Source organism: Oncorhynchus gorbuscha, linkage group LG08 (genome assembly GCF_021184085.1).
Source record: "Oncorhynchus gorbuscha isolate QuinsamMale2020 ecotype Even-year linkage group LG08, OgorEven_v1.0, whole genome shotgun sequence".
Classification (NCBI taxonomy): Eukaryota; Metazoa; Chordata; class Actinopteri; order Salmoniformes; family Salmonidae; genus Oncorhynchus; species Oncorhynchus gorbuscha.
The window spans coordinates 73,250,492-73,271,611 of NC_060180.1; the positions used below are offsets into that span (position 1 = coordinate 73,250,492).

The following is a 21,120-nucleotide window of genomic DNA, read 5'->3' on the forward strand; positions in this document are numbered from 1 at the left end:
AATATACACAGTACATATAAATATACACATATACATATACACAATACATATACACAGTACATATAAATATACACAATACATATACACAATACATATACACAATACATATACACAATACATATACACAATACATATACACAATACATATACACAGTACATATATATATACAGTACATATAAATATATACAGTACACATATATATATATACAGTACATATAAATATACACAGTACATATAAATATACACAATACATATAAATATACACAATACATATATATATACAGTACATATAAATATATACAGTACATATAAATATATACAGTACATATAAATATATACAGTACATATATATATATACAGTACATATACTCGTAAGTAGATACAGCGCCTTCAGAAAAGTATTCACTACTCTTGACTTATTCCACTATTTGTTACAGCCTGAATTTTAAACTGATTAAATTTTGATTTGTTTTGTCACTGGCCTATACCCCATAATGACAAAGTGGAATTATGTTTTTTTTTATGTTTACTCATTAATTAAAAAGGAAATGCTGAAAATGTCTTGAGTCAATAAGAATTGAACCCCCTTTTTTATGGCAAGCCTAATTAAGTTCAGGAGTAAAAATGTGGTTAACAAGTCACATAATAAGTTGCATGGACTCATGGATTTTTTAATGACTACCTCATCTCTGTACCCCACACATACAATTATCTGTAAGGTCCCTCAGTCGACCAGTGAATTTTAAACACAGAATCAACCACAAAGAGGGAGGTTTTCCAATGCCTCACAAAGAAGGACAGCTATTTGTACATACAAATACATTTAAAAAAAGAAGCAGACATTGAATATCCCTTTAAACATGGTGAAGTTATTAATTACACGTTGTATGGGGTTTCAATACACTACAAAGATACAGGGGTCCTTCCTAACTCAGTTGCCAGAGAGAAAGGAAACCACTCAGGGATTTCACCATGAGGCCAATGGTGACTTTAAAACAGTTACAGAGTTTAATGGCTGTGATAGAAAACTGAGGATGGATCAACAACATTGTAGTTTTACTAACCTTTTTGACAGAGTGAAAATAAGGGATCTATAACTATTCCAAAACACACATCTTGTTTGCAATAAAGTAATACTGAAAAAAAATATATATTACAAAGTTTAAAATATATTTTGCACAGGCAAAATCCTTGAGGAAAACATGGTCCAGTCTGCTTTTCCACCTGACACTGGGAGATGAATTCGCCTTTCAGAAGGACAATAACCTAAAATACAACGTCAAATCTACACTGGAGTTGTTTACCAAGAAGACAGTGAATGTTCCTGAGTGACCGAGTTACAGTTTTGACTTGAATCTACTTCCAAATCTATGGCAAGACCTGAAAATGGTTGTCTAGTAATGATCCACAACCAAGTTGACAGAGCTTGAAAAAATGTTGAAAAGAATAATGGGCTAATATTGCACAATCCAGGTGTGGAAAACTATTAGATACTTATCCAGACTCACAGCTGTAATCGCTGTCAAAGATTATTCTGACATGTATTGACTCAGGGGGTTGAATATTGATCTAATGAAGATATATGACGCCAGGACAGCGGAGTCAATCACCACCTTCCGGAGACACCTGAAACCCCACCTCTTTAAGGAATACCTAGGATAGGATAAAGTAATCCTTCTCACCCCCCTTAAAAGATTTAGATGCACTATTGTAAAGTGGCTGTTCCACTGGATGTCATAAGGTGAATGCACCAATTTGTAAGTCGCTCTGGATAAGAGCGTCTGCTAAATGACTTAAATGTAATGTAAATGTATATTAGTGTTTTTATTTTTCATAACTTTTTTTTTCAACTTTTTTTTTTTTTACAAATGTTATAATTCTTCTTCCACTTTGATATTACATGGTATTTTGTGTAGATTGTTGACCACAATTAAATCAATTTGAATCTCACTTTGTAACTAAATTTTGGAAAAAATCAAGGGGTGTGAATACTTTCTATAAATAATAATACAGTATTGGGTATAAATAAGAATCTGGTGTGTATAAACAGCGTAACAAACATGCAATGTGCAGCAGTATATTGAATGAGATCTGTAACGAATACAGTATATGAATACTCTGTGTGATAGACAGCATAGAAGAAACAGTGCTTAATGTCTGTATATACATGGGACAGCAGTGTTGGCTGTGTGTGTGTGTGTGTTGGCTGTGTGTGTGTGTGTGTGTGTGTGTGTGTGTGTGTGTGTGTGTGTGTGTGTGTGTGTGTGTGTGTGTGTGTGTGTGTGTGTGTGTGTGTGTGTGTGTGTGTGTGTGTGTGTGTGTGTGTGTGTGTGTGTGTGTGTGTGTGTGTGTGTGTGTGTGTGTGTGTGTGTGTGTGTGTGTGTGTGTGTGTGTGTGTGTGTGTGTGTGGTATTGTTGTCTCTACCTTCTTGCCCTTTGTACTGTTGTCTCTGCCCAATAATGTTTGTACCATGTTTTGTGCTGCTGACATGTTGTGTTGCTACCATGTTGTTGTCGTGATGTGTTGTGCTGCTACCATGTTGTTGTCGTGATGTGTTGTGAGTGAGTGAGTGAGTGAGTGAGTGAGTGAGTGAGTGAGTGTGTGAGTGAGTGAGTGAGTGAGTGAGTGAGTGAGTGAGTGTGTGTGTGTGTGTTTGAGTGGGTGCGTTTGTGTGTGTGTGTGTGTGTGTGTGTGTGTGTGTGTGTGTGTGTGTGTGTGTGTGTGTGTGTGTGTGTGTGTGTGTGTGTGTGTGTGTGTGTGTGTGTGTGTGTGTGTGTGTGTGTGTGTGTGTGAGTGTGTGAGTGTGTGTGTGTTTGAGTGGGTGGGTAGGTGTTTGTGAGTGAGTGTGTGTGTGTGGTGTCAGAGTAGAGACCTGTGGATGGGCATAGAGTCAGTGCAGGTATGTTACAACAGTTCTCTGTGTGTGTAAATGTCCCACCTGTGCGTGTCACGAGTGTCCGTCCGTCCGTCCGTCCGTCCGTCCGTGTGTCTGTGTCATGTATTTGCAGCAATGTCAGATTTGAGTTTGAGTTTAGCAGATACAATTCATAGTTACTGGCAACTCGATTCACCAGACTTGACTATAAATGTCATGTTTTGTCTTATATTGTCTTGTCATTTTGCTTTTCCTTCTGTTCGTTTTCCCCCTGCTGGTCTTTTTAGGTTCGTTCCCCTTTTTTCTCTCTCCCTCCCTCTCTCTCTTCTCTCTATCGTTCCGTTCCTGCTCCCAGCTGTTCCTATTCCCCTAATCAATCATTTAGTCTTCCCACACCTGTTCCCTATCTTTTCCCCTGATTAGAGTCCCTATTTCTCCCCTTGTGTTCCGTTTCTGCCCTGTCGGATCCTTGTATATTGTTCACCGTGCTGTGTCTTTGTATCGCCCTGTCGTGTCGTGTTTCCCTCAGATGCTGCGTGGTGAGCAGGTGTCTGAGTCTGCTACGGTCAAGTGCCTTCCCGAGGCAACCTGCAGTTTATTATCGAGTCTCCAGTCAGTTCTCGTGATTACGAGTGGTATTGTTTTTTATGCTTTATTTACCGCTCCGAATTGTCTAGGAGTATTGCTATTTCCTTAAACTGGATTAAAGACTCTGTTTTCGCCAAGTCGCTTTTGGGTCCTCATTCACCTGCATAACAATAAACCCTGAGGTAAACAGAAGCATAACCTATTGCCTCGGAAGGGCATTTCACACACGTTGTGTTTAGGTGACCTGGCAGGCCAGATCAATCAGATGGTTGGTTACACACTGCACACGCTTCACAGGTTTAAGGTGTATTGCATTGTTTGTTGACAGTATGGTTCTGCAGCAGTTTGGAAAGGTTCTTTATAAGGTTGGTCATCCCAAAGTATTGGTAAGCTTGATAAAGCTTAGCAAAACATACTGTGTACAAAAAAATAATAAAAAATACCAAGCTATATTGTATGCTCCAAAAAATTTGTGAAATGATATTATTTTATGCTAATACAATTTCTCAGAGAAAAATATTTTGTTTAACAAGAAACAAAAGAAAAATCTATAAAACGATATGTAAAAATTAATGACACCCCTAAAGATTATTATATATAAAATAACAATCTTCAAGTAAAACACATGTAAAAATGAATGGCACCCCCTCAAGTTTATTATATATAAAATAACAATCTTCAAGTAAAACACATGTAAAAATTAATGGCACCCCCTAAAGATTATTATATATAAAATCAAACAAAAATAAATCTGCATTATTAACATTCTAACATTTACATGTTTATCTCAGCTAAAGGAATTGTATTGTGGACTTTACATTTACATTTACATTTAAGTAATTTAGCAGACGCTCTTATCCAGAGCGACTTACACTTCCATTGCTTCCTGTTTCACCGAGGTATAATAACAATCTTCAAGTAAAACACATGTAAAAATCGCTTTGTCATTCATCAGCATGGGGATCCACAAACTATTCAGAATTCCCCTTGTCGTTGACATGGGGGGGGGGGGGTCATTCTTGGCAGGTGTGCCCCCCTCTACCCAACTCTATGGTCAGGTGAGGCTATTGGTCACGTGAGGCTCCTTTTCAAAAACGGGTCCTTCACACATCCAAAGTTGAGCAGTTGAAATATAGGTACCTTCGCTTTTATCAATGTTGAAGAGGACATCCTCCATTTTGTTTTGTGTTTGATTTCGCTAATGACAGCTACATGCTAATGGATCAGTCAGGGAGCCATTTTATATAATTGATCTGTTCACTTGTTACATGTAGCCGGTAATCAAAACATATATATGTATATGTAATATCGGTTTTGCACCTGTTTGTGCTGTCCATTTTGTTATGTTGCTTATGACTGTTTTAAATTGCTATTACTTACTACTTGCTTATTTTTCCAGGAGCTTTATTGTTTGTTAAAATGTACCACTTACTCAGTGGTGTGTATTCATGAATGCCAAGGGAATAAATTATTCAGAAAAAAAAACATACAAAATCTTTTGTCTCTCTGTTTTTAATATATATTTCCTTCAATTCTTAAGATGCTGAATGTATCTCAACGGAGAAAGCATCCAAGTGAACAAAACAGCGCCTAGATGTCCCATAAACATCATTTAGGGTCTTCTTTTAGGGCCCCTCTGTCTCTATATATGTAGCCGATTTTATGTCTATCTGGTCAAAAAGAGTTTGACATTGTTGCCACCCGTATTATTGAAAGCACCGGAAGCCAGCAAGTATTTGGCCTCCCTTGATAAAAAAATTATAGCCAATCAGCATTGAGCTAAACTGAGTGAGCTCAGCTGTGATTGGTCCCAAAATAAGTGTCAAGGGAAGCCAGTTTGGCTTCACACCAATCACATTACGTTAGAAGCTCAGAGAAGACAAACAAACATTGACAGAAAACTTTAATTGTTGCCGTTGTTCTCAGGTGACTAGCTAGCTAGCTAAAATCCCTTTCCTAAATCCACCATGGATGGAGATTATTATTTTTATTACCGTTATTTAACTAGGCAAGTCAGTTAAAGAACAAATTGTTATTTTCAATGAAAGCCTAGGAACAGTGGGTTAACTACCTTGTCAGCTCAGGGATTCAATCTTGCAACCTTATGGTTATTAATCCAACACTCTAACCACTAGGCTACCTGCCACCCCTACGGATTTGGATTTGGAATAGGGATAGGGATTTAGAATGTGGAAGTTCAACATGTAGCTAGATGTAGTAACATTAGCTTAATGCTAACCAGCTGGCCTGGCACATCGTTGCCCATGAAAGGAAGTTAGGCTAGCGAGCAATTATTTTAGCCAGGTAGCCTAGGACAACAAAAACGAAAAGCGTGTACTGTATGTAGAGTTGCAAAGGGTCGGGATTTTGCCAGAAATTTTCCATGGGAAGTTAAGCCCTGGAATTTGGGGAATTTAGCTTAAATTCATCAAAAAAAAGTTAGCTTATAACAGTTAACCTTTTTTGTTGGATACACATAAGGCAATTCTAGGCATATTGTGGTTAAACTATCCCCAATTCAATGGAATTGCAACCCTCTGAATGCACGGTGCACTCTTCCATCAAATGTACACCTGATTCTCATGATCTGCACACTGATGAGAAGCTATTGAGCCCACACTTCTACACTGTCTGAGCAAAGGACTACATACTTTCTGGTAAGTTTTTATTACAATACTGGGACGGGTGAATATTTTATATGACATACATTATTTTGAGTTAACTAGTAAATAGTAGCCTACAGCAAAGTGTATTTAAATCATTTCTAACTTGTTAACAATTTCTGCTAGTTAGTTTTTGCTACCATGTGGGTTTTAGCTTGCTTGAGCACCTACTAACCGAGGAGTGTTAATTCACCTGTTTCCATACATGTTTCATTTTAAAACATTTATCTTACAAATGAGTTGTTTAATCTATCTGCTTAACTATTCATCTGCACATGGAATTGTATTTGGTTTTTTTTTACTCATTTTTTTCCGATGAGATAGTGCCATGGGCACTTACAACAAGCAATCTCTGACAAAAGTCCCTCTACTTCTATTCAAGGTGAAAATTATGAATCAGACACCTTATCGATAGCAACAGCTCATGCTCCTCCTGGTAACAGATGTTTTTGTGGCTCAATGAGGGAACGTAGTCAGAGAAATGCTGATGAATGTCTTGCTCGAGCTGCGTATGCAACTGGTTCCTGCAACCAGACATGCTTTATCTGCTGGATGCAGAGTTCAACAGAGTTCAAGTGAAGGTCAAACAAATCATAGAGAAAGCAGACTGTATTGCAATCATCTCTGATGGGTGGTCAAATGCTTGTTTGCAAGGAATAATTAACTACATTATCTCCACCCCTCAACCAGTATTCTACAAGAGCACAGACACAAGGGACAATAGACACACCGGTCACACTACATTACAGATGAGCTGAAGGCAGTCAATGACCTTGGACCACAGAAGGTATTTGCACTGGTGACAGACAATGCTGCGAACATGAAGGCTGCTTGGTCTAAAGTGGAGGAGTCCTACCCTCACATCACACCCATTGGCTGTGCTGCTCATGCATTGAATCTGCTCCTCAAGGACATCATGGCACTGAAAAACAATGGATACACTCTACAAGAGCGCCAAGTAAAATGGTTAGGTTGGCCAAGTTATAGCAGCAATCTACTTCACCAAGCAAAGTGAGAAGAATAAGAGCACCACATTAAAGCTGCACCACCTTTTGGGGTGGTGTTGTCATCATGTTTGACAGTCTCCTGGAGGGGAAGGAGTCTCTCCAAGAAATGCCGATATGGACAGCCGATATGGACAGCCCCATCCTCCTGGATGATGTATTTTGGGAGAGAGTGGTAAGCAGCCTGAATCTCCTGAAACCTATAGCAGTAGCCATTGCACAGATTGAGGGAGACAATGCCATCCTGTCTGATGTTCAGACTCTGCTTGCAGATGTAAGAGAAGAAATCTGTACTGCCCTGCCCACTTCACTGTTGCTCCAAGCAGAGGAAACTGCAGTTCTGAAACACATCTAAAAGCATGAAGACTTCTGCCTGAAGCTCATATACCCCGCAGCGTACATTAGACCCCAAGTATGCTGGCAAGAGCATCCTGTCTGGTGCACAGATCAACAAGGCCTATGGTGTCATCACTACCGTGTCTCACCACCTTGACCTGGATGAGGGCAAGGTTCTTGGCAGTCTGGAGAAGCATAATTCCAAGCAAGGGCTTTGGGATGGAGATGCAATATGGCAGTCGTGCCAACATATCTCATCAGCCACCTGGTGGAAGGGACTTTGTGGATCTGAGGCTCTTTCACCTGTTGCCTCCATTATCCTCCAAATCCCACCAACATCATCCACCTCAGAGAGGAACTGGTCCTTGTTTGGGAATACACACATACCAAAGCACACAACAGGCTGACCAATACAAGGGTTGAAGAATTGGTGGCCATCAGGGCAGATCTGAGTCATTTTGAGCCTGACAACGAGCCATCCTCAAGAAGGTTGGAAAGTGACCGTGAAGATGAGGACTCAGAGTCTGATGTTCAAGAGGTGGACATTGAGGAGGTCCAGGGAGAAGACATAGAAGCCTGAGAGAAGACAAACAAAGCTTTTGTTTCTAGACTATCATTTTACAGATGTATGTTGAAAACGTTTTTTTTGGAGATGTGATGGATCATTGGGGATCATTCAATATTCCCTTTCTTTTGTTGTTCAGTGAAATCGTCCCATGTGAAGAGTCAACTCATTTAATTAAAGTTTAATTCGTAACAAATGTTTTTATTTTTTATTCTATTGAAAGGATTTAATCATTTGCAATTATGTCTACTTACGATGAGGTAAAATGTTTATATTTCTGTCTCCAAATGATATGGTAAATATTTCCAATGCAAAATAACATCTACATTTAAATGGTATTAATATTAATTCCCATATAGTTCTGTTAATCCCCATATATTCCAGTTAATTCCCATATATTCCAGTTAATCCCCATATATTCCAGTTAATCCCCATATATTCCAGTTAATTCCCATATATTCCAGTTAATTCCCATATATTCCAGTTAATTCCCATATATTCCAGTTTATATTCCAGTTAATTCCCATATATTCCAGTTAATTCCCATATATTCCAGTTAATTCCCATATATTCCAGTTAATTCCCATATATTCCAGTTAATTCCCATATATTCCAGTTAATTCCCATATATTCCAGTTAATTCCCATATATTCCAGTTAATTCCCATATATTCCAGTTAATTCCCATATATTCCAGTTAATTCCCATATATTCCAGTTAATTCCCATATATTCCAGTTAATCCCCATATATTCCAGTTAATTCCCATATATTCCAGTTAATTCCCATATATTCCAGTTAATTCCCATATATTCCAGTTAATTCCCATATATTCCTGTTAATTCCCACAGAAAGTTTCCGCCTCTGAATATTCCCCAAAATGTACACCCCTAACTGTATGACAGTCACAGACCGTTTCAGCAACATGAAAGAGGATGGCATTGGCGTTTTTCTACAAGTAGGGTGAGTCAGCATGTTTTTTCTACTTGCGCACACACACACACACACACACACACACACACACACACACACACACACACACACACACACACACACACACACACACACACACACACACACACACACACACACACACACACAAATCAGTACCATAGGCAAACTCATCATATTTAGCTTATGTTGATTGGACTATAGTTGTTGCTATATTTTAGCTGCCACTGTATTAGACTAAGCATTGGTGATTTGACGATGTTGAAATGGTGCTGGAATAGTGGAGGCAGCTCCTGTTTTCTTTGCGACTTGCGGTAACTCTCAGTGGTTCTAAAGCAATAGTAGTTTTTTTAGTCCCAAAATGTCAGAAACATTAAGTTGCTTGTAGGTCGTGTAACTGGTTGTTACACAATGTTTTGTGGACTTCACCAGACAGATGTTGTTCTCTAGTTTTGTGCTGAAACAAAGGTTTGGTTTAATTTATTCTGCCACTGTGTCTTCTTATTGTCTCGGCTTTTAGGCCAATATATCACTGTCACAAGGCATATGAACTAACAGATTATAGAGCAAACAACGCAATTATCACAACACATAGATTGTAAAATGGCTTTTTTTCTTCCCCATGTGACTAGGGTGGTCATTCTAGTTTCTTTATTTCTATGTTTTCTATTTCTTTTCCTTTTTGCCGAGTGTGGTTCCCAATCAGAGGCAGCTGGCTTTCGTTGTCTCTGATTGGGAACCATACCTTTTTCCCACCTGTGTTTTGTGGGTAGTTATTTTCTGTTTAGTGTCTGCACCGGACAGAACTGTTTCGTTTTTTCACTTTGTTTGAGTGTTTTTCTGAGTACTAAAGAAACATGAACACTTGCTGCGCTTTGGTCCTTCTGACGAGAGACCATGACTTAGCTTTCCCGGTGATTTTACCCGACGCTCTGCTACTTCACTTGTCACTTGGCAACAAGAAGTTTAGAACCACTGGAACAGTGGTAAAACTGCCAGGTAGAGGACACATGCATATCTTGTCCCCACGCACAGGGAGGAAGTGGTTCCGGAGGGAAAGAAAAGCCCAAGGGCCCCAGTTGGAGAATTACAGAACTTGGTCATAGCTTGTGGTCACCAAGATTCCAAATCCACAGTTAGATGCCACCTCCATGCTCCTTGGAAGAGTTGCTGAAAAAAAAACTTTATTGAGAGCAACCAAAAAAAATGTAAACGTCTGGAGTTTGGTAAACGGCATTGACACTTGGATTGGGACCGGGGTGGACATATCAGTCCAAAATAGAGCTATTTGTAAAACTCTAAAGAAGGATAGTGAAAATAACCTCATACCTACTCGGTAGCGGTGTGTACAATCACTGGGCAAGCCAAGCCAGTACAAAAGGCATATTACAAATCAAATCAAATGTTAGTGGTCCTTCTGTAGCTCAGTTGGTAGAGCATGGCGCTTGTAACGCCAGGGTAGTGGGTTCGATCCCCGGGACCACCCATACGTAGAATGTATGCACACATGACTGTAAGTCGCTTTGGATAAAAGCCTTCTCCCACCTCTCTGATTCTGCCTCCTCAACCCTCCCTCTCTCCTCTTTCTATCATCTCTTCCCTCCGTGGCTCTTCCTGCGGACCTGGACTCCCTCCTCCTCTACTCCTCCTCTGTCTCTGCTCTAAAGCCACTTTCTCTGTTAAGCATCTGCCCTTCTCTGCATCCAACTCGTCATTTTGAAAAAGAAGGTCCGACTCTCTGCTAAATGGCATATATTATTATTATATTATATTTGTCAAAATGCGTTGAATACAACACGTGTAGTAGACCATACAGTTAAATGCTGAATACAACACGTGTAGTAGACCATACAGTTAAATGCTGAATACAACACATGTAGTAGACCATACAGTTAAATGCTGAATACAACACGTGTAGTAGACCATACAGTTAAATGCTGAATACAACACGTGTAGTAGACCATACAGTTAAATGCTGAATACAACACGTGTAGTAGACCATACAGTGAAATGCTGAATACAACACGTGTAGTAGACCATACAGTGAAATGCTGAATACAACACGTGTAGTAGACCATACAGTTAAATGCTGAATACAACACGTGTAGTAGACCATACAGTTAAATGCTGAATACAACACGTGTAGTAGACCATACAGTTAAATGCTGAATACAACACGTGTAGTAGACCATACAGTTAAATGCTGAATACAACACGTGTAGTAGACCATACAGTTAAATGCTGAATACAACACGTGTAGTAGACCATACAGTTAAATGCTGAATACACGTGTAGTAGACCATACAGTTAAATGCTGAATACAACACGTGTAGTAGACCATACAGTTAAATGCTGAATACAACACGTGTAGTAGACCATACAGTTAAATGCTGAATACAACACGTGTAGTAGACCATACAGTTAAATGCTGAATACAACACGTGTAGTAGACCATACAGTTAAATGCTGAATACAACACGTGTAGTAGACCATACAGTTAAATGCTGAATACAACACGTGTAGTAGACCATACAGTTAAATGCTGAATACAACACGTGTAGTAGACCATACCTGAATACAACAGGTGTAGTTACAGTTAAATGCTGAATACAACAGGTGTAGTAGACCATACAGTTAAATGCTGAATACAACACGTGTAGTAGACCATACAGTTAAATGCTGAATACAACAGGTGTAGTAGACCATACAGTTAAATGCTGAATACAACAGGTGTAGTAGACCATACAGTTAAATGCTGAATACAACACGTGTAGTAGACCATACAGTTAAATGCTGAATACAACACGTGTAGTAGACCATACAGTTAAATGCTGAATACAACACGTGTAGTAGACCATACAGTTAAATGCTGAATACAACACGTGTAGTAGACCATACAGTTAAATGCTGAATACAACACGTGTAGTAGACCATACAGTTAAATGCTGAATACAACACGTGTAGTAGACCATACAGTTAAATGCTGAATACAACACGTGTAGTAGACCATACAGTTAAATGCTGAATACAACACGTGTAGTAGACCATACAGTTAAATGCTGAATACAACACGTGTAGTAGACCATACAGTTAAATGCTAGAACAGTTACAACACGTGTAGTAGACCATACAGTTAAATGCTGAATACAACACGTGTAGTAGACCATACAGTTAAATGCTGAATACAACACGTGTAGTAGACCATACAGTTAAATGCTGAATACAACACGTGTAGTAGACCATACAGTTAAATGCTGAATACAACACGTGTAGTAGACCATACAGTTAAATGCTGAATACAACACGTGTAGTAGACCATACAGTTAAATGCTGAATACAACACGTGTAGTAGACCATACAGTTAAATGCTGAATACAACACGTGTAGTAGACCATACAGTTAAATGCTGAATACAACACGTGTAGTAGACCATACAGTTAAATGCTGAATACAACAGGTGTAGTAGACCATACAGTTAAATGCTGAATACAACAGGTGTAGTAGACCATACAGTTAAATGCTGAATACAACAGGTGTAGTAGACCATACAGTTAAATGCTTACTGACAAGCCCTTAACCAACAACACAGTACCTAAAAAAAAGGTAAGCGATAAGAATAACATCTAATTAAAGAGCAGCAGTAAATAACAACAGCGGGGCTATATACAGGGGGTACGGGTACAGAGTCAATGTGGAGGCTATATACAGGGTATTACGGTACAGAGTCAATGTGGAGGCTATATACAGGGTATTACGGTACAGAGTCAATGTGGAGGCTATATACAGGGGGTACGGGTACAGAGTCAATGTGGAGGTTATATACAGGGTAATACGGTACAGAGTCAATGTGGAGGCTATATACAGGGGGTACGGGTACTGAGTCAATGTGGAGGCTATATACAGGGAATTATGGTACAGAGTCAATGTGGAGGCTATATACAGGGGGTACTGGTACAGAGTCAATGTGGAGGCTATATACAGGGAATTACGGTACAGAGTCAATGTGGAGGCTATATACAGGGTGTACTGGTACAGAGTCAATGTGGAAGCTATATACAGGGGGTACTAGTACAGAGTCAATGTGGAGACTATATACAGGGGGTACTGGTACAGAGTCAATGTGGAGGCTATATACAGGGGGTACCGGTACTGAGTCAATGTGGACGTATATACAGGGGTGGGTACAGAGTCAATGTGGAGGATATATACAGGGGGTACCGGTACAGAGTCAATGTGGAGGCTATATACAGGGAATTACGGTACAGAGTCAATGTGGAGGCTATATACAGGGGGTACTGGTACAGAGTCAATGTGGAGGCTATATACAGGGAATTATGGTACAGAGTCAATGTGGAGGCTATATACAGGGGGTACTGGTACAGAGTCAATGTGGAGGCTATATACAGGGAATTACGGTACAGAGTCAATGTGGAGGCTATATACAGGGGGTACCAGTACAGAGTCAATGTGGAGGCTATATACAGGGTATTACGGTACAGAGTCAATGTGGAGGCTATATACAGGGGGTACCGGTACAGAGTCAATGTGGAGGCTATATACAGAGTATTACGGTACAGAGTCAATGTGGAGGTTATATACATGGGGTTCCGGTACAGAGTCAATGTGGAGGCTATATACATGGGGTACCGGTACAGAGTCAATGTGGAGGCTATATACAGAGTATTACTGTACAGAGTCAATGTGGAGGCTATATACAGGGGGTACTGGTACAGAGTCAATGTGGAGGTTATATACAGGGGGTACTAGTACAGAGTCAATGTGGAGGCTATATACAGGGGGTACCGGTACTGAGTCAATGTGGAGGCTATATACAGGGGGTACCATTACAGAGTCAATGTGGAGGCTATATACAGAGTATTACGGTACAGAGTCAATGTGGAGACTATATACAGGGGGTACCAGTACAGAGTCAATGTGGAGGCTATATACAGGGGGTACCGGTACAGAGTCAATGTGGAGGCTATATACAGGGGGTACCGGTACAGAGTCAATGTGGAGGCTATATACAGGGGGGGGGGGGGTACCGGTACAGAGTCAATGTGGAGGCTATATACAGGGGGTACCGGTACAGAGTCAATGTGGAGACTATATACAGGAGATACTGGTACAGAGTCAATGTGGAGACTATATACAGGGTATTACGGTACAGAGTCAATGTGGAGGCTATATACAGGGGTACCGGTACAGAGTCAATGTGGAGGCTATATACAGGGGGTACCGGTACAGAGTCAATGTGGAGGCTATATACAGGGGGGTACCGGTACAGAGTCAATGTGGAGGCTATATACAGGGGGTACCGGTACAGAGTCAATGTGGAGACTATATACAGGAGATACTGGTACAGAGTCAATGTGGAGACTATATACAGGGTATTACGGTACAGAGTCAATGTGGAGGCTATATACAGGGGGTACCGGTACAGAGTCAATGTGGAGGCTATATACAGGGGGTACTGGTACAGAGTCAATGTGGAGGCTATATACAGGGGGTACTGGTACAGAGTCAATGTGGAGGCTATATACAGGGAGTACTGGTACAGAGTCAATGTGGAGGCTATATACAGGGGGTACTGGTACAGAGTCAATGTGGAGGCTATATACAGGGGGTACCGGTACAGAGTCAATGTGGAGGCTATATACAGGGGGTACCGGTACAGAGTCAATGTGGAGGCTATATACAGGAGGTACCGGTACAGAGCCAATGTGGAGGCTATATACAGGGGTACCGGTACAGAGTCAATGTGGAGGCTATATACAGGGGGTACCGGTACAGAGTCAATGTGGAGGCTATATACAGGGGGGTACCGGTACAGAGTCAATGTGGAGGCTATATACAGGGGGTACCAGTACAGAGTCAATGTGGAGGCTATATACAGGGGGTACCAGTACAGAGTCAATGTGGAGGCTATATACAGGGGGTACCAGTACAGAGTCAATGTGGGGGCTATATACAGGGGGTACCAGTACAGAGTCAATGTGGAGGCTATATACAGGGGGTACCAGTACAGAGTCAATGTGGAGGCTATATACAGGGGGTACCAGTACAGAGTCAATGTGGAGGCTATATACAGGGGGTACCAGTACAGAGTCAATGTGGAGGCTATATACAGGGGGTACCAGTACAGAGTCAATGTGGAGGCTATATACAGGGGGTACCAGTACAGAGTCAATGTGGAGGCTATATACAGGGGGTGCCAGTACAGAGTTAATGTGGAGGCTATATACAGGGGGTACCAGTACAGAGTCAATGTGGAGGCTATATAGAGGGGGTACCAGTACAGAGTCAATGTGGAGGCTATATACAGGGGGTACCGGTACAGAGTCAATGTGGAGGCTAAACACAGAGTCAATGTGGAGGCTATATACAGGGGGTACCGGTACAGAGTCAATGTGGAGGCTATATACAGGGTATTACGGTACAGAGTCAATGTGGAGGCTATATACAGAGTATTACGGTACAGAGTCAATGTGGAGGCTATATACCGGGGGTACCAGTACAGAGTCAATGTGGAGGCTATATACAGGGGGTACTGGTACAGAGTCAATGTGGAGGATATATACAGGGGGTACCGGTACAGAGTCAATGTGGAGGCTATATACAGGGGGTACTGGTACAGAGTCAATGTGGAGGCTATATACAGGGGGTACCGGTACAGAGTCAATGTGGAGGCTATATACAGGGTATTACGGTACAGAGTCAATGTGGAGGCTATATACAGAGTATTACGGTACAGAGTCAATGTGGAGGTTATATACAGGGGGTACCGGTACAGAGTCAAAGTGGAGGCTATATACAGGGTATTACGGTACAGAGTCAATGTGGAGGCTATATACAGGGGGTACCGGTACAGAGTCAATGTGGAGGCTATATACAGAGTATTACGGTACAGAGTCAATGTGGATGTTATATACAGGGGGTACCGGTACAGAGTCAATGTGGAGGCTATATACAGAGTATTACGGTACAGAGTAAATGTGGAGGCTATATACAGGGGGTACTGGTACAGAGTCAATGTGGAGGCTATATACAGGGGGTACCGGTACTGAGTCAATGTGGAGGCTATATACAGGGGGTACTGGTACCGGGTCAATGTGGAGGTTATATACAGGGGGTACTGGTACAGAGTCAATGTGGAGGCTATATACAGGGGGTACCGGTACAGAGTCAATGTGGAGGCTATATACAGGGGGTACCGGTACAGAGTCAATGTGGAGGCTAAACACAGGGGGTACCGGTACAGAGTCAATGTGGAGGCTATATACAGAGTACCAGTACAGAGTCAATGTGGAGGCTATATACAGGGGGTACGGGTACAGAGTCAATGTGGAGGCTATATACAGGGGGTACGGGTACAGAGTCAATGTGGAGGTTATATACAGAGTATTACGGTACAGAGTCAATGTGGAAGTTATATACAGAGTATTACGGTACAGAGTCAATGTGGAGGTTATATACAGAGTATTACGGTACAGAGTCAATGTGGAGGTTATATACAGAATATTACGGTACAGAGTCAATGTGGAGGCTATATACAGAGTACTACAGTACAGAGTCAATGTGGAGGCTATATACAGGGGGTACTGGTACAGAGTCAATGTGGAGGTTATATACAGGGGGTACGGGTACAGAGTCAATGTGGAGGCTATATACATGGGGTACGGGTACAGAGTCAATGTGGAGGTTATATACAGGGGGTACCGGTACAGAGTCAATGTGGAGGTTATATACAGGGGGTACGGGTACAGAGTCAATGTGGAGGCTATATACATGGGGTACGGGTACAGAGTCAATGTGGAGGTTATATACAGGGGGTACCGGTACAGAGTCAATGTGGAGGTTATATACAGGGGGTACTGGTACAGAGTCAATGTGGAGACTATATACAGAGTATTACAGTACAGAATCAATGTGGAGGCTATATACAGAGTATTACGGTACAGAGTCAATATGGAGGTTATATACAGGGGGTACCGGTACAGAGTCAATGTGGAGGTTATATACAGGGGGTACTGGTACAGAGTCAATGTGGAGACTATATACAGAGTATTACAGTACAGAATCAATGTGGAGGCTATATACAGAGTATTACGGTACAGAGTCAATATGGAGGTTATATACAGGGGGTACCGGTACAGAGTCAATGTGGAGGTTATATACAGGGGGTACTGGTACAGAGTCAATGTGGAGACTATATACAGGGGGTACTGGTACAGAGTCAATGTGGAGACTATATACAGAGTATTACAGTACAGAATCAATGTGGAGGCTATATACAGAGTATTACGGTACAGAGTCAATATGGAGGTTATATACAGGGGGTACCGGTACAGAGTCAATGTGCAGGGGCAACGGTGTTGAGGTAATCGAGGTAATATGTACATGTAGGTAGAGTTATTAAAGTGAGTATGCATACATTATAACAGAGAGTAGGAGCAGTGTTCCAGAGGGGAGGGAGGGGGGGCAATGGAAAGAGTCTGGGTAGCCAGATACAACCTACAGTATGTTGTGATAATTGCATTGTTTGCTCTATAACCCATGAGTTCATCTGCCACCGTGAAATACACACTAAGGCTGTGAAAACAAAAAAAGACAACATTCACACAGTGGCAGAATAAAAACAACTACATATTTGTTTCATCGCAAACCCGGAGAGCAAAATCTGTCCGGTGAAGTCTACACAGCAATTATTAACCAACAGTTACATGACCTACAGCACGTTCAAGCAACTTAATGTTTTCTTCAGTTTACTAAACAACTACTGATTTAGAACCACAGAGGTACCGCCAGTCAGCACAGAGACAACAGGAGCTCTGCCTACACTATTCCAGCACCATTTCAAACTTCAACGTTTAAACATCATCAAATCAACTAGGCTATATATGCTTTTTTTATACACTGAAAACAAACTTAATGGAAAATAGGATTTTGAATGGGACTGAATTGTATGTCCCCACAAGGTTAGCTGTACAAGACTGTGTGTGTGTGTGTGTGTGTGTGTGTGTGTGTGTGTGTGTGTGTGTGTGTGTGTGTGTGTGTGTGTGTGTGTGTGTGTGTGTGTGTGTGTGTGTGTGTGTGTGTGTGTGTGTGTGTGTGTGTGTGTGTGTGTGTGTGTGTGTGTGTGTAAGTTTTTAAAAAAAAGACAAATAAATTGGGACTCACCCAATGCCATCCTCCTCTCTTTCATGTTAGCAAAACGGTCTATGGCTCTGTCATACAGTATGCTTTTAGTTTTTGATGTCCTAGGCTACCTAGCTAAAAGGCTTACTAGCCTGACTTACTCACATGGGCAACAAGGAACCAGCTATGTTGCTAGCTAGTTACAGCTATGCTATATATTGAACTTCAATCGTCTCAGGCCAAAGGCACAATGTATTCATTTATGATTAGATCAGAATCACCATCATAATCATTTGCCTGTAAAGAGAATTAATTCAAAACCACCAGTCCAAATCTCCATTCACGTTTTATGAAAGGACCAAGTTAGCAAGCTAGCTAAACGCAGGACAACAACACAAAGCAGACCAGAAACAGACACGTTTTTTTTCCAGACAATTACGTTTTGCGTTGAATATGATTTGAGTGGCGGTAACATGTCGGACTCTTTAAGTCCAGGTAGACTGCAGATACACCACACATACTGAGACAGAGGGGGCGCTGTTTCCCTCCCTCTGATGATTTCTCCAGGGAGATTCAGCCACTTGCGAATTGAAGGGAAATTATCAAAGCACAGGGAGATGAAATAAATTATTTTATCATTTGTATTTGTATTTTTTTAATTGGTCAAATATTCGGGGAAAATTCCATGAATACAAGCAAATATACCTACTGTAAAATATGATGGCCGATCTTTGATGTTATGGGGCTATTTAGTTACCAAGTACCAGGACATTTTAGCCAAAAACCTGGTTGCCTTTGCCAGGAGGCTGAAACTTGGCCGCAAGTGGATCTTTCAGAGAGACAATGACCGCAAGCCCACACACACATCTACAAAGAACTCCATTGAAAACATATTGGGTTCGAATTGAAAAAAGCAGTACATTTACATTTAATCAGCGCAGACCGAAGGATATCAAGTATCTGGGAAATATTCTGTATGGAGGAATGGTCTAAGATCCCTCCCAATGTGTTCTCCAATCTCATAAAACATTTTAGAAAAATGTTGTGTTGTTATCCTTACAAAGGGAGGATTAGTATAATAAATAATGTATTAATATATTAATATATATATAATGTTGCATACAATATAGCTCAGTATTTCAATGATTTATTTTTGTATTTTTTGCTAATCTTTAGAAAGGGTGTGACTATGTATCAATTTCATCCTCTTGCCTTGTCTGCAAGACATGTTTTTGAGTGACAATAATTAACACAAGAGCAATCTATTTTATATCTATCAATCTATTGTCATTTTTACACAAGAGCATTGTGAGAACACACCAGTATTTTGGTGGTAATTAGCCTTGATCAATCCTACTATCCTACTGATATTAATTCTAATTCAAAATCATTGTTAAAATAAGAATTGCTATGTTAACGTATGCCAATAATATTGTTGAGCCAAGAAAAGTAGCCTAGAGCCATGCGCTTAAACTGCCTCCAATTCCACTAGATAAGATGCCATTTGAAGCAAGCTTCAGGACATTGTTTCACGACCGGTAGTTAGATTTTCCTCCAACTTTTCCCCCAGTATGCGGAATCGTTCTCGGTCTGCTTCTCGCTGCAGCTGTGACTTCTCAATGGAGATCATTGTAGCGACAACACGTAGTTGGAGCTAGGGAGCTGAGCAGCACAGTTATTGCAATCACGTTGAACGCGCCACTGTCTGTGGCAGTGGCATCGTCCGGACTGTGTGAGAGAGGAAGACATCAAACGACAGTCGTGGTAAGGGAAGGTTTATAAGATGTTACAGCGCGGCTTTCTCAACACTTCAACTGTGGCAGTGCCTTTACAATGTGTTGGATTCTTTTTTGGAGCAATGACTATGTGATTGCGGGTTCCTTTTGAGTGCGTTCCAGAGAGGAAAAGGTATGAACCGCGATTCACTTTATATGTTAATTAACTGTCCGAGGTTGCGATTTTAAATTCTAGTGAATTTCTTTAACATAAATGTTATGTATGCACTAAAAATGTGTTTCTTCAAAACTCTTGACTGGATATGTATATTTTCTTAGCAGAAATTGCCCTCAATAAATCTGGAAGAATAAAAACAAATTGGAATATTTTCAAATCCGACAATATCTGTTTTGCCTAGCCTATTTCTCCACAAGGTGTGTAAACTGACAGCGTTGTTTGTTTCATGGGATTTATAATTGCATTTGATAGTGAGGCCTCTAATGATTATAAAAAAGCATCGTTGATTCATTAATTACTATTCTGTATAATATAAAGCTGTATATTTGTGTATATCTAAACTGCGGTTCATGTCAATTTTGTATTAGTTTAAACTTTGATGAATATTAACCGAGCTACTATTTTACATTACTTTTTGGACGAATGTGAACTGTCATTAATACTTTAACTGAAAATGTATCTAGGCTATCTTTATCATTACACTTTTGAGTGACAGTTTGGGTTTCATAATAAATACAGGCAGACATATGTCAGAAAATGGGGAAGGTTAACCGATATGAAATTACACAGTATCTCTCGGTATCGAACGTCTCTGCATCGTCCACCATTCGAGTCAATGATAGTGCGGTCTGAACAACGGAACTGTCCCTCCAGGTCCAGCGTGTAGGGTCTCTTTTGTCCACTGCGTGGCGTGAATGGTAGTAGCCAATAGTTTAGTAGGCAATGCAAACGTATTTTCGCGATTTCAGTTATCTCACAAAAAAAATATAGCAATAATAGCACGTTTTTGGGCTTCTTCGGCAGTGTTTACCCGATTAAGTGGAATCGTGTTAAAAAATATTGTTATAAGTGTCATATATATTCCTAAAACATAAATTGAAAATTATACTGTTGCTGCTTCCTGTTGTCATGGATTTTTTTATTTACAGTTTAGTGTAAAAAAAAACTGGTTTTAATGTAAAAATTCATTATTATTTGTGTTCAGATTACTTGTATTTTGCTAAATTAGTACTTAGATTATAAATTGCACAGCACCAACATTGGCCA

The 21,120-nt window shown here is 40.5% G+C and overlaps 1 pseudogene; it reads left to right on the forward strand.

The window, feature by feature from the left end:
* The first annotated feature begins 19,858 nt into the window (after window positions 1–19,858).
* The window catches only part of LOC124041039, a 149,313-nt pseudogene continuing 148,051 nt past the window's right edge, over window positions 19,859–21,120 (forward strand).